Below are 11,739 nucleotides of genomic sequence, written 5' to 3'. Positions count from 1 at the left end.
AGTCTCTGTTTAGTAGTCTATTTTTTCAACACTCTTTTGCTTTGTAATATTTAAATAAAAACACTTTTTAGGTATAAAATAAGTTTGTAATTCATATTTTATAAATTTTAAATATTTTTTTTTCAAATTACATATAATAAAAATAGTCAAAGTTCTTGAAGGGAGAAGCTTCATTCGAATGCTTAGCCAATCAGAGGACGTTTTATTGAAAGCCCGCGAGAATCTGATTTTTCAGACCATGCTCGTTTAGTTCAATTCTCTTATTTGACCGGTTAACTTGTCGAAGGCAAATTCTTTAGATTCTAATCCAAAATGTCTACAGCAGAAAAAGCCCCAGAAGTAGAGGAAGTCGAGACTAAAAAGAAAGGGACCAAGAGAGGTGCCGAGGTAGGCTGTGCATTATTGTTGATTTTAGGCTAGGGTGGTAGACCTGGGAAAGAAAGGGGTTCCTTCAATCAGGAATTCCCATTGTCTCTCGGAGGCGTTTGGTAAGGAAAATGAAACTTCAGGGATGGGTCTCCAGACTAAAGTATGTCCCAGGAAGATAGTTTGTAGTACCTATCTTCATTCCTTCTCCCTCTAGAGGGTCTTGAAATTTGCCTAGCCTATATGACGTGTATACCTGTCAAGATTTTGACAAAACAACATTTTACCTTAGTTTTCAGCTATCAGTTTCTTTTTCTCTGGCTTCAGTTCTGATAATGCAATCCATGTTATTTGAGTTGAATTTTAAGACGTTAATGTTTTTTTTTTATTCAGGAAATGTAGCCTATAGCCTATGCATAGGCTATCTTTAAAACCTTATAGGCCTAATTTTGGACTGAGCAAAGTTGTGAAGCTGAACAATCTTTTTTTTACTTCATTTCAGCTAAGATCTATTTTGCAAGGTTTAAAGGACTTGTAATTCAATAATATGAACTGCCAAAAATTTACCCATACTTTAGCCTGTAGACCCATCCCTGAAAGTTTCATCTTCCTAACCAAACCCCTTTCCTAGATAGCCAAAAGTAGGCTAGCTAAAGGAGAATTTTACCATTTTTTGCTCTCCCTTTTGGACATTAGAATTTTTAATTGGTGTTTTTCAATGGAAAATTAAAAAAGGACAATTTGTCCACCCTGTAGATTTTGAAAAATAGCCTATTTTGCACTCAATATTTAGGCTACTAGATTCCATAACTGTATTCAGGACAAGCTGAACATTCTACCTAATCTCTGTTTGTATTCTCTTTTGAATGTCAGCTAATTATTGATTCACTAGGTGGTAAATTTTTCGTTATTCATATTATTGACTTATGAATAAAGTAAACAAACTGCTCGAATGTCTTTTTATGCTGTTTCAAAATATACTGATCACTTTTGGGTAAATATATACCAAATCATATTATTGAGTTAGGAATAAAGTGAATACACGATTTCATGCCTTTTTTATGCTGATTACAAATATAATAATCATTTCTGTTAGAAATGATTTTCAGCCCCCCTAACCTAACCCCCACCCCTAAATGTGCAAATATATATCCTGAATTTACATATATAGGGGGGGGGGGCTAAAATTCATTTCCAATAGAAATGGTTGTTATATTCGTAATCAGCATAAAAAAGCATTGAATGGTATATTCCCTTTATTTAAAACTCAATAATATGATTTGGTATATATTTACCCACTTTTGTTGGAAATGAATTTTACTCCTACCCCTATATATACCAATTCAGGGCATATATTTGCACATTAGGGGGGGGGGTGGTGGTGGAAAGTTTAAACTCACCTCTCTTTTACATCAGAAATACATTTTGCCACCCCTCCTTATGTGCAAATATATACCCTGAATTGGTATATATAGGGGTGGGGTGAAAATCATTTCTGACAAAAAATACTTATATTTGGAAAGATCATAAAAAAGGCATCAGGTGGTATGTTTACTTTATTTGTAAGTCAATAATATGAACAACAAAAAATTTACCCACTAGGGAATGCCAGGCTAAGTACGTTCATCTTGTTTCAATGGCATTTTGCATATGGAACCTTGTAGGTCTAGTGCTATAGTCTATATTGTCCAAGCCACTAGCTTAGACTAAGGAAAGAATTTGGATTGGAAAATTACCCTGCCCCCCTCCTAATGTGCAAGTATATACCCTGAATTGGTATATATAGTGGTAGGGGTAAAATTCATTTCTGACAATAATGATTATTATATTTGGAAAGAGCATAAAAAAGGCATGGAGTTGTATGTTCATTCAGACTAGAATGAAATGTTTTGGTAGATAAATGGAATTATTTGCAGATCTTCAAACCACATAAATTGGGATTATGTTAAGTTGTAGAACTGAAAACTTTTATTGTACTTCATTTAAGGAGAAGATCTATCTTGCAAGGGTCCACTTTTATAACAAACGATTTTTAAAGGTCAGTGTCCTCCAGAGGGAGGAGTGGATGTAGGTACTCTAAAACACCTTTATGGGGCACACTTTAGTCTGCAGACCATTCTGGAAATTTGACCACAATGCCAGGGGGCATAAATTATCACTGAGTGATTTTCTTCCTAACAAAAACCAGGCTGATGTAATTTATTGTCAGGTGTAGTATGCTGCCGTGCTACCTATTCTCAGACAATTGTCAATTGACTTTCAAACAACACAGAAATGCCATGGCCACTTACATATTGTCAGAAATTTCCCAAGAATGGGAGCTGGAAGTTTGGTATTGCCTCTCTTTACTTTTGACTCCATCAGTTGTTCTGTTCAGTGCTTCCACTATTTCCAAATTTCTGGGGATTTCTCCTAAAGTTTCTCAAACAGTTGGGCCTAGAAGTGTCAAAAGTTGAAATTTCAGCCCTGTGTAACCCCTTTCCAATATTGCAAAAAGTAGCTTGTGTTGAATTTTACCCCATGTATGGACAATCAAAAGATTGATAGCCTGCCTTCTGCTACATATTTGCACATGATGGGAGGTGGGGGTAAAGTATAGTGGAGCTGCAGTTGAAATGTATTAACCACAACTATTATGCATATGATGAAGTAAGAATTGCTATTTCTAACCCTTTTATATGGGTAAATATAAGAGAAAAAGGTATCATCTTTGAAGGTCTATAATGGGCTTAAAATTGAATTTGCAAGTAAAGCAATTATGATTTTCAGAAAGAGCATAAACAGGCATTGAGTAGTATGTTCTCCTTATTCCTAGGTCAGTAATTTAAACTAATTAAAAATTAAATTTAAACTAATTAAAAAATAAAACATAGCCTATTATAAATTATCTGTTTTAATGGAATTTCTGAACAGCCTATAAGGTAGAAATGTAACCTAGTGATTTCAATAAACATTCTATTTTTTTTCAAATTTTCTCTTGACAAATGTACTGAACCTTTTCCTCATGATATGATCTAAATACCAAAACATTACAATAATCAAAATTCAATAAACGGAAACACTGATTTTTATTCCAGTTACAATAATAGTAGTCTTAACACTTCTTTACCTAAATAACCTATAAACGAAAAATAGTTCAGTTCCAACTAAAAAGAAGAAATGTTAACACAGGACCAAAATAATTGCAAGTTTACCTGCCTATTTTCAAAACAAAAAAAAAAAAAAACCATCAGTTCTTGCGTTTATAGATTTTTCTTATTGGTGCCAAATTTTCAAGATCTTATTATTATTATTGGGTGGATAATTGTTTATTTTTATTCCTTTTTACAAGGATCCTTTTCCGTTGTCAAATTTTATATTCAAATGTTTTATAAATTCTGTTGCACACAAAGAGGGGGGATATCTGAACTCCTGTATATTCAAGTGTTAGACACAAGAAATTGTGTAAAAAATTGACAAGTAGATGGGTTTAGATCCATAGATTGATGACTAAATTTTAGCTTTAATCCTAGCTTTCCAGTAAAGAAAAAAGTAATTCTTGTCAAATTCTTGTGAAGCACAAAAATCACCCCCCCCCTTTTTTTGACTGGAATTGCCAAATTTAAACCTGTGCATTATTTTTTTTCAAATTGGTTTTTTGTTTCAGGAAAAGGAAGAAGTGAAGAAACAGAAAACCACAAATGGAGAGGAAGTAGAAGATGAAGACGTTGAGGGAGAAGAAGAAGCAGATGACGAAGAGGAGGAAGTACCCGAAGGAGAAGAGGAATTTGACGAAGAAGCTGAAGGAGAAGATGGTAAGTTACGTCTTTTTGCATTAGCTCCTTCAAGACGGGTCTTAGTAATTATTAGGAGATAAAACTTAATAGCACCTCCTCTTTAATTACAAATTGCTGCATTCTTTTCCTCTTCTTTTTTTTCTTTAAGGTGTTCTTCTTGTAAAGGAATAGCGGGAATTTCTTGTAGATTTAAGCTATAAAAACGTAGTTAAATCTAAACTTACAAGTAATGCTATGTTGCTTCTGTTTATATATATATATATATATATATATATGTATATATATATATATATATATATATATATATATATATATATATATATATATATATATACATATATATATATTTTATAGAGCACTAGATTTACTGATTTTGAATATTTTTTTTTTATAGAGTATTTTATTTTTTACAATATTTTTTTTTCAAAATTTATTTATTTTGAATATTTTTTTAACTGTTATTTCTTTGTCTTGGTAACATTCTACCATAAATCATTTAAGCTGTTTTATTTATTAATCCACATAACGGTAAGCTAAAAAGCTTGTCGTACTAATACAATATATAATAAAATGAAAGGCAACACAAAGGTCTAAACTGAAAAGGCACTTGTGTAAAACTGGCTATCAACCAACATATTCTTAAACGATTCAACTGATTCGTCTTCAACAACTTCTGGCGGTAAATTATTCCAAGAGTCTGTGACCCTATTAACAAATGATTTGTGTCCGATTTTCCTGTGGGTTCTTGGTGGGTAAATTTTATAAGGATGCTGTCGTGTCAAGTGGTAGTGGCTGAATTCGAAAAATTTCCCTACCTCAATATCGTCCACGCCTTTGATTATTTTGAATGTGTTTATGAGGTCGGTACGGCGACGTCGGAAATGCATTGAAGGAAGTTGGAGCCTAGTTAGTCTTTGTGCGTAAGTAAGGTGTTTCAAATAAGGGATCATTTTTGTCGCCCGCCTCTGAATCTTTTCAACTCGGTGCTCGTCTGTTACATTCAGAGGAAACCAAACAGAAGTATTATGTTCAGCAACTGGCCGAACAAAATGATTTATAAAGTAACATAAAATTCTTAAGATTAAACTTCCTGAAATTCCGTTTTAAAGTGAGGAGTTGGTAATTTGCATTTCTTACTACAGTCGAAACATGTCTATCAAATTTTAAATGTGTATCAAAGTGAACACCGAGGTCGCGTACAAATTCTTCTGACGGTATCTGTGAGCCAGATAGGGAGTATGCACGGCTGGGCTGATTTTTATTCCCGTAATGAAGCACTGCACATTTTGATGCATTTACAAACATCGAATTAGATTCGCACCATCGTGTTATTGAATCAAGATCTTCTTGAAGCATAGGCTCATCATCGGTAGTTAGTATTGGTTGGTAAATTTTAGCATCATCAGAAAACAACTTCACTGACGAATGACGAACACAAGATGGTGAATCATTGATGAAAATACAGAGGAATATAGGGCCCAAGCAACTAACCTGGGGTCTCCCACTCAGGATATCAAGTGAGTGAGATGCTGCTTCACCAACAAACACCTGTTGAGACCTACCACGGAAATAATCAGCAATCCAATCAACTGTTCTTACACCAATATTAGAGTCGACATTTTTCAACTAGTTGTGACATTGAAACTTTGTCAAAAGCTTTGGCGAAGTCTATGTAAATGCAATCAAACGGTATACCAAGATCAGCATAATGCTGAAAATCAACAATAACTTCCAGAAGTTGAGTGTTGCAAGACCTTCTCTTACGAAAACCATGCTGGACAGGATTCCAAAGATTATTTTCATCAAAATAAGTTTGGATTCTTGCAACAATCAGCTTTTCCATAACCCGGCAAAATACAGATGAGTTGGAAATCGGACAGTAATTTTTAAAATCTGATTTTACACCGGCTTTGTGTAGAGGTTTAACCATCGCTTTCTTCCAACCTGAGGGACAGGAACCTGTCGCCAAGGACTGATTGTACAGAAACGTAAGAGGTTGTGCAATTACATCAGCAATCTGTATTATCATAGTGTTAGGAAATCCATCTATATCTGGGGACTTAGATGTATCAAGCTTTTTAAGTATTTGATGAACCTCTGCAACACTAAAGTCTATATCATTACATGATAAGTCCCACTTTGTATTCCCTGAACTAAATCTTGGTCATGATGTGTCTGGTTAGGTGTAACAAAAACTGATGCAAAAGTTCCATTAAATATACATGCTTTATCAAAATTGTTATCAATTATTTCTTGTGTAACCGGATGTGTGAATGTGCAGTTACTCGGTGAAAAGTTCGGCTTGTTTCTATTTACATATTTCCAAAACTGCTTTGGGCAAGTTTTGCTCGACTGAATAATGTGTGATCACTACTTCCCTATTCGCTTTTAACAACTTTGTGGCCCTGTTCCTAGCACGTTTATACAATGACCACGTGTCATCATCCTGATTCATAGAACTTGGTTTTTGCGAAATCTTTTGTTCAATTTTTAGTTTAGTGTAAGATCTCGAAAGATAAGTTTTTTCCTGGATTGACTTGAGTATATGACTAGGTAGTTTTGGTCTCTTCCTTTGGCCAGAATATTTTTTAATCAAAGGAACACATCTATCCCTACATTCTATCAATGCCTGTTTAAAAAATTCAAATGCAACGTCAGGTGCCACTTTTCCTTTCTGCAGCTCATCCGTGATATTCAGACACAAGGAATTCCCTCATTGACTGATAATCAGCCCTAGTATAATCATATCTACGAGAATCAGTATTTTCTCGCTGGACAAACGTATTCATAGTAATTTGAATTACAGAATGATCACTTTTTCCTAGTGGAGAAAACATTTCCAAGCCTAAAATATCATAAACATGTTTCGTAATTATTAAATCCAAAATTGAGGGAATAGAATTGCCTCTTGCCCACGTGGGGCTATTTAAATGTTGGTGCAAAAACAAATCATCAAGTCTATCTAAATAAGTCTGTTCATACGACTCACCTGGCTGACTTGTGCTCAGCGTCTGCCAATCAATAGTAGGGAGGTTGAAATCACCCACCACAAGTAATTTGTGACTATTTTTCACAAGATAAGTCAAACAATTCAAAATATTGGCATCATTTACACAACTAGATGGACCAATTGTTGGGCTCCTCTAAAAAGCAGCAAGACGCAGATAATTATTCAGCAAAGGTAACTTAATATCAACTACAAGGCACTCAGAAACCAAATCAAAAATGGGGTTAACAATCTCACTGAACTTAATGGATGTATGAATATAAATGCATATTCCTCATTTTACTTATTTATTAAACACTAAACTATAATCAGTTAGATGCTGAAAGTAAGCTAATGGGTCATTACAATGTTTTGGCAAAACTTCAGTTGCAACAACCACATGTGGCACACGGACCCGCTTTAACTCACTAAATTCTTCCCATTTAGTAGACAAACAGTCAGCATTAGTATAAATCACTTGCAGATTTTCACTCGGACATCTCAAATCTGGCTTCATACTTCTTCTTTTCGATTAACTCGGCTTCACTTTTGTCATAAGAAACTCAAAAATATGGTATTTTAGTTTTAAGAGCATCTTGTTCACTCACTAAGAAGAAGGCGGCCAAATCGCGGTCGAGTGGAGATTTGAATATCATTTTTATCGGCCTGATCTCACAGAAAAGTAACATTTCACAGGGTAATCGCGCAAGAGTTCTTCGTTGATAAACTTGAAGTCCACCTGATTCTGCAACTTTTGGTTCACGTCTTCTTCTGGGCCAAATAAAATTAGATTCTTCTGTTTTTGTGCAATGTCTCCAAGCTCACGCTGAACCTGGTTAGTATCCTGCACTGGAACTCGGCTCTGCAAGTCTATGTCAATTTTACCGGAAATTTCATCGAACAGGCTTTGCTTAGCCTTAGAAACTTCGACTGACACTGCGGTGGTAACCTGTTGTTTTAAATCAGCTTGCGAACATTTAGAAGCTATTTCCTGCTCTACTAGGGAAATTTGTTCAGCCAGAGGTTTCAACAGTGACTGGAATTTTATCTCAAGTTCGTTCTATAGATCTGCTTTGAACGTGGCAAGGGAATCAATCACTATTTCATGAATGATTTCAGGTGTGATAGGCTTATCACTATTTTTAAACCTAGGGAAGTGCCACGTGGATCCCAAACGGCGACTCATTCTAGTAAATAGTTCATATTCGGGATCAGACATGTGGCACACAACCAGAGTTCACAACCGTCGCAAAGGACGGCTTTTCTGTCTTCTTCCAGTCCCAATCCACATGTTGAGCATTTATCTACATCTTTTTTGGGAGACTGTCGAGGACGTTTTGATGCTGTGCTCATATTCGTTACAAAATTTTTTTTTGCTTTTTTGGCTAATTTTGAATCAGCACACAAGGTGGCAACACTGCACTACGAATTTCGGGCACAACTCTGCTAGCGCAACAGTCAATCTCCGGCAAAACTGCTCAGATTAAAATTTATTTCCGCCGTATTTGTATAGTTATGAAGGACCAGAAAAGAGAAGAGACAAGAGGTTTTGAGTCTTGTTTTCAATCGCAGTCGATTCACTGATTATTTTCCAGCCGATTGATACCAAAGTCTGTCAAAATCGATAGCGTTTGCCACAAAAATCAAGTTTATTTCACTTAGAATAAATAAATAGCACGTTATACTACTTTCTGAATTTATTTAAGACCAAGGGCCATTTTTGATTTTAGGTGTTTTTAGTATTTGTCTTTAAACTCTGAAATCATTATCTAGTAGAACTATTTATATCTAAAGGATTCATATACATGGTCACACTTTACAATGTCTAACGCTGCTCAAGCAGTGAAAAAAAGTAGTGCTGTTGTAAAATATTATGGGAAATTGTCGATTGTGCTGCATATTTAGCCATCAGGTAAATTTCGGAGTTAATTTATTCATAAATAAATTTACAACACGCTTCAAATTGGTTTCCCCTGTAAAGCTTTATGGCCAGGAAAGAATAAGGGAGAGAGGGGTGAAGTGAAGCAGTGTGGCCAAGGAATGAGGTTTAAGCATTTGTGGATTGTTTCCAAGGGCTTTTTAGGGTTTCCATAAGGCTTGCTTAAATTGACTCCCTGGTGCAGGCTTTTTTAGTGTCCCTCAAGGGTTAAATGACAATTTTGCTGTGTGATCCAATTGTTCCTTGGTGCTCCCTGTATCGTCTGCGAGAAAAACGGAAAGCAAACAAATAAAAATGTAACTAGTTTGACATACAGAAATAATCGTATTTTGAAAAATGCCTCATCATAATGGGTTCTAGGCGTTTCCCTCCCCCCTCCGGCGATTACCCCCAGGAAAAAAAACCCTCCCTTCCCTTGGAAAATAAGGCTTTCCAAATTTGAGAATTTTTTTTTAGTTTTTTTAGTTTTTTCTGTAGTTTATTTTTAGTTTATTTTCTTTAGGGAGAAGTAATTTTGGTACTTATGTATTATGCACGACTCACTCAAGTTTACGCTGTGTAAAACACGAACAAACTGGTTTCTTCGTTAGTTTCTTAGTTTCTTTCTTCGTTAGTTATCTTATTGTGAGACAAGACAAAAGACAAGTGACTGAATAGATGGGAAATATATAATTAAACATAAATTTGGTTTTCTGACATTCAAACTGTCCAAATACTCCCCCCCCCCTTATGTGCAAATATAATATAAATTCTCCATCTATTGTCACTTGTCTTTGTCTTGATTCGTGCTAACCTGAAAGAAACTAACGAAGAAAACGGTTTGTTCTCGATTTTTACAGTGTCAACTTGAGTGAGTGGTGTATAATACATAAGTGCTAAAACTCCTTCCTACGAAGAAAAACTCGAATAAATTATTCATCTCCGGATCCTTACTCTTAAAACAGGTTTTTAACTAGAAATATATTTAAAAAAGGTAAAGGATATGCTGCACTAAACCTACCGGCGGCGCTGATCTCCGTTTCAAGGCCCTTCAGCCAGAAAGTGCAATGAACGGTTGGGGCTAACCTGTGCTTTCGCACACCCTTCCTGCTTACCTTCCCCAGATTTCTCCAGGTACCCATTCATGTTTGACTCTGGCTGAGCTTAGTCACTACGTGAACCATCCACTTGAAAATGGATTTGGTTTCGGTACAAACATAACTTTTTCCCAAGATAAACTCCAATTGTTCTTTTTGGCTAAGTTTTTGTATCGTTAGTCTTTTGCTTAATCTTTCATTTTGTTTGCGTTACTCTCAGATACTGTGCTTACAACTTTGTCTGTTGATATATTTTTAGTCTTTAGTATAAGTCGGTATTTCTTTTGCAGAGGAGGGTGAAGGAGAGGGAGAAGGAGAAGAGGAGGAAGAAGCATAACCATAAGTGATTTTGTATAGTTTATGGACAGTTTCAAATTATTTCTGGTCTTGGCAGAGCACCTTACAATTACTATGTCAGTTGCATTGAGTTCTGCCTTTAGGTCATCTAGAGATCCAAGTCTTAAGTTCAGCAACCAGTGGATGCACATCTTAAAGACCGGTCAATAGATGCCATCATAGTACCTTGACTGATTAAGTTCTGCAGTTACCATTTTTAACTGGTGTACAATTCTTTAGTGTACGTTGACTGTGGACCTTCTGCCCATTTTACTTTTTGTCATCAGTATATCAGTGAACTTTTGAAAAACCAATTCATTGTTCTTTTTTTTTATAAAGAAACAAATTTGATATTAAATTATTATTTGTACACTTCTGCAGATCATAGGATTTTTTTTTTCTTGTTACTCTGATTTATTCAAGGTAGATATGCGGAAGCTTGTGATAAAAAAATAAACTAAGCGAGTTATTTTCTGTTTAACACCAGCATCACAACTTAGAAAAGAAAGATGTCTTGACTTTTTTAGTTTGCCGCCAAAACCAAAGAGAAGAACTCTTTTGAGTAGTACTTTTAACAACAATGACTAAAAAGTGAATTAAAAACGAGGGCCTTAGTAGTCAACCGTCGTTAGTCCGATAAAGTACAAAAAGCGAATGTGTATATTTTTACTAAAAATCCCGCCGTTGATATGGCTCGCGACTCTAGATTATTAATAAACTTCACTTGTAAATTTCTTTGTTGTATTAGAAACTGTATACTAGGGTCCGAGCGAAGGGTCTACAGCGGTTTTGATGAAGCAGATGTTCCAATTCTGAGGCTTGTCAGACTAAATTTGGTAAGTGATTTTCACAAGTTTTACGATATCTTCAGTCTTGTGATCAAGATGGCCACAGTATTGCACAAAGTCTTGATTCAACTGGAGGTACCTTGAACTACCTGCTGTCTAGTTCTAAGCCGGATTAAGTGCTTCGTATAGGTTTAAAAAGGCGCATTAGTGCCTTACCTGTACTGGGGGGGTGGGGGTGGGTGGGTTGCTTCTTCTCAGGTCATTTCAATGTCCAGTTCAAACACCTGAATTCATCAGTTGAAATTGCAATACGAAAACTGCTTATTGATGAAGTTTACTGATGAAAATTGAAAGTGTGTTGATTTTGAATGGAAAATCAAGTATTTTGCAGTAGGCATCAAGACATGGCTAATTGTAGAAAAAGCCAAGACAGGTAGTCCGAGTAATTTGAGAGGCAAATTTTTAAATGGTG

At 35.4% G+C, this 11,739-nt stretch overlaps 1 long non-coding RNA gene across 1 annotated transcript; it reads left to right on the top strand.

Annotated features, from left to right (window-relative positions):
* Positions 1–230: 230 nt before the first annotated feature.
* On the top strand, positions 231–10,849 carry LOC148955140 (uncharacterized). The gene is made up of 3 exons (XR_016142874.1): positions 231–387; positions 4,013–4,160; positions 10,434–10,849. It is a non-coding gene; the product is annotated as an uncharacterized LOC148955140 (long non-coding RNA).
* The last annotated feature ends 890 nt before the right edge of the window (positions 10,850–11,739 follow it).

Source organism: Artemia sp. Qi Xiang Cuo, chromosome 2, assembly GCF_049724085.1.
Source record: "Artemia sp. Qi Xiang Cuo chromosome 2, ASM4972408v1, whole genome shotgun sequence".
Lineage (NCBI taxonomy): Eukaryota > Metazoa > Arthropoda > Branchiopoda > Anostraca > Artemiidae > Artemia > Artemia sp. Qi Xiang Cuo.
The sequence above is the reverse complement of the archived record's forward strand: the minus strand, read 5'-3'. Positions and strand labels throughout refer to the sequence as shown.